The sequence below is a fragment of the Perna viridis genome, chromosome 4 (genome assembly GCF_037379345.1).
Source record: "Perna viridis isolate PV_CMFRI_1.1 ecotype Kerala chromosome 4, ASM3737934v1, whole genome shotgun sequence".
NCBI lineage: Eukaryota > Metazoa > Mollusca > Bivalvia > Mytilida > Mytilidae > Perna > Perna viridis.
Window position 1 is genome coordinate 12,756,192 of NC_142448.1, and position 4,035 is coordinate 12,760,226.

Consider the following 4,035-nt stretch of genomic DNA (forward strand, 5'->3'; position numbering starts at 1 on the left):
TTTTTTTATTGTAGCTTAAATGAAATAATTATTTATATCTATTGTCGCTGGTGGAAAATTTCTAATTCTACAAAAACTAGTGTAAAGTTGATTTCTTAAAAACTAGTCAAAGTATGATAAAAATGCTTTAACAATGGGGTCATTTATATACGTAGGATAGCAGCGGATCGTTCTCAATACTGTTAGCTAAGAAGAGGCTTTTCCTGTTGAAAATTTTGAGCTGTAAACAAGAGTAGCTTCAAGTACACCTGTAGTGTTTTAGAATAGAATATGAACAACCATATCAGTACAAAAAGTCATGTTCATTTTTAAAATATCTTGGATATTATTGGTATGTCACGTGTTCACCTCGCCACACCTGTCATTTTACCGAATTAATTTTGGTGTGATGTATTACAGTTTACTGTGACTCTTACATGGAGTATTGTTAAACTCGTGTTTCAACTAGCACAAAAAAAAAAAACAAAAAAAAAGGGGGAAACAACCCAAACAAAAACGGTTAAGTTGAATACATTAAAATTAATTTATAACAATCTGGCACGGATTATAGTTGTCTGTAAGGTTACAGACCACCAATTCAACCAATGAGCATTTGGAACGTACGCAAAAATAGTCCTATGCAGAAATTACCCCTGTTCCTCATAGTGCTGTGAAAAAAGTTCTCATCTTATTTAAAAAATTTAAACAGTTTCTGAAAGGAAAAACATTTCTGTACATTTTATAGGTGCATTTTGCTTCTTGTGATGTGAAGCCTAATCTCCATAATGATTTTTAAATATACCCCTATCTTGTGAAAACACTGGGATTTCCCATGCTATTTATAGACCCTTCACTTCCGGTGACCAGTACTGCACTGCAAGTCTGCTAACCCCACATGCCATTCTGAGGATTGTGAGCTGACATATGTAGAATCATGCTGATATATAGTCATCTGCAGGTTAAAGTTAAGGTAAAGTCCAGAGAAGCCATTGAATATTGTGAAATTAGCATAGAAGCCTATGGGAAGTGGAATTAGTGGTTTTTAGCCTTAAGCTGAAGCCATGGCAAAATGAAAAGTTTCTTGAAATAGCTTTAAACTACTTGAAGATCTTGTTAACTTTGCCATGAGAGGAATACACTACAAAAATCCTTCAAAATATGCATTTTTTTAAGTTATAGGTCCAAATTATGGAAAATTGGTCTTTTTGGCTGATTTTTATGTCCTATCTTGTAAAAAGTGTAGAAAATTTAGTAAAAATATCAAATATTAAACTTTGAGGGCTATATTTACCTAAATATGGTAGTAATAAGCACTTGAAATCAAGTTTTGTGTAGATTTGAGCAAAAATTAGGTTAGAAATGAGGAAAAACTCACTTTCATTACTGCGGTTAAGGCCATATAAGCATTCCCCTATGGCAACATGGAAAATCCATTATTGAGCACTTTTTTTGCTTTAGGTGCCCTTTACTGGTCATGTTCTAATGTGAAAACACTGTATTTACAAATTTAAAGCCAAATATATCACCTTTTGTGAAAATTTAAAGATTCAGGATTTTTGACATGTGATCAAGAAAAAGGGGGAGGCATGTCAGAAATAAATTTTTAAAAATAGACCAATTTCTCAGAAAATGATTACTTTTAAAACTATTTCTTCATTAATATTGTTAAAAAACAAGTTGTGATTGATACTTTTTATTTGAAAAGTCTGAAAAAGTTCTTTGCAAATATTTAATGCATTTCAGTATGGTAGAATATTTTCACTTTTTTGCTCGCACAACTTGGTTACCCTATATTTAAAAATCAAATATTTAAAAAAGTGCTTGTCACATTTCACTGAAACTTTGCAAATGCATTCAGTATGTGTGTAGGAAGATACCTGTATAGTTATTTATTTTTTCTAAGACAAAAAGTGACTCTTTAGCTGAAGCCATGGCAAAATGAAAAGTTTCTTGAAATAGCTTTAAACTACTTGAAGATCTTGTTAACTTTGCCATGAGAGGAATACATTACAAAAATCCTTCAAAATATGCATTTTTTTAAGTTATAGGTCCAAATTATGGAAAATTGGTCTTTTTGGCTGATTTTTATGTCCTATCTTGTAAAAAGTGTAGAAAATTTAGTAAAAATATCAAATATTAAACTTTGAGGGCTATATTTACCTAAACATGGTAGTAATAAGCACTTGAAATCAAGTTTTGTGTAGATTTGAGCAAAAATTAGGTTAGAAATGAGGAAAAACTCACTTTCATTACTGCGGTTAAGGCCATATAAGCATTCCCCTATGGCAACATGGAAAATCCATTATTGAGCACTTTTTTTGCTTTAGGTGCCCTTTACTGGTCATGTTCTAATGTGAAAACACTGTATTTACAAATTTAAAGCCAAATATATCACCTTTTGTGAAAATTTAAAGATTCAGGATTTTTGACATGTGATCAAGAAAAAGGGGGAGGCATGTCAGAAATAAATTTTTAAAAATAGACCAATTTCTCAGAAAATGATTACTTTTAAAACTATTTCTTCATTAATATTGTTAAAAAACAAGTTGTGATTGATACTTTTTATTTGAAAAGTCTGAAAAAGTTCTTTGCAAATATTTAATGCATTTCAGTATGGTAGAATATTTTCACTTTTTTGCTCGCACAACTTGGTTACCCTATATTTAAAAATCAAATATTTAAAAAAGTGCTTGTCACATTTCACTGAAACTTTGCAAATGCATTCAGTATGTGTGTAGGAAGATACCTGTATAGTTATTTATTTTTTCTAAGACAAAAAGTGACTCTTTAGGTTACAGACCACCAATTCAACCAATGAGCATTTGGAACGTACGCAAAAATAGTCCTACGCAGAAATTACCCCTGTTCCTCATAGTGCTGTGAAAAAAGTTCTCATCTTATTTAAAAAATTTAAACAGTTTCTGAAAGGAAAAACATTTCTGTACATTTTATAGGTGCATTTTGCTTCTTGTGATGTGAAGCCTAATCTCCATAATGATTTTTAAATATACCCCTATCTTGTGAAAACACTGGGATTTCCCATGCTATTTATAGACCCTTCACTTCCGGTGACCAGTACTGCACTGCAAGTCTGCTAACCCCACATGCCATTCTGAGGATTGTGAGCTGACATATGTAGAATCATGCTGATATATAGTCATCTGCAGGTTAAAGTTAAGGTAAAGTCCAGAGAAGCCATTGAATATTGTGAAATTAGCATAGAAGCCTATGGGAAGTGGAATTAGTGGTTTTTAGCCTGTAACGCTTTCTATCATACGTTGAAAGAATTCCTGCTGATTGATTGTCTGTGATGTTTTTTGATTGATACTTTTTGGCAATTTTTTTTAAGTTGTTTCAATTAAAATTATATACATGGATGGCATATCATTTGTTCTCTTAAAATTTTTGTCCCACTGTCTATTTCAACAGTTATCTTTTATTTGGAAAATTTCAGCTTTTTAAAGTTTGAATTCAAAATAAGTTTCACCTGTACAGGTATTGTTGGTATTTTAACACCATCGTCCGAATAATTGTCGAAAGATAGTACAATCCAGTTACATGTACATGTATGTCATAATGACTAGCAGGCCGGTGTCATCTAAAATCGATTTCAAATATGATGACTTCTTGTAATATTCTGGTTGTCTAGAATATATGGACAACATAATGAATACATGATGTATGTTTTCAGACGGAAAGACCATTTTTTTTCTTCTGAATATTACCTTTTTTCTTATTCTTATGACTTTATCAATGCCAGCTTTAAAACAAAATGTCCGATGCACTATGTTAATCGTTTAATCATAGAAAAACACTGTTTAAGACATACATCGTGATTTAGTCGTATTTTGGTTGCAATGTATTTTATTTTTGTCATACCATGATCGTTTTGATTCAAAACACAAACAGATCTCCGAATTCCTTTAGTCTGGTTCTATTTTATGTAGTACTAAACCAACCATCTAAATCAACTCTGGTTTAGAGATAAACTGTTTTGAAAGGTCAGTCGTCGGTTGTGAGTTAATGAAATTCACAAAACGTTAAGTTATACGCACT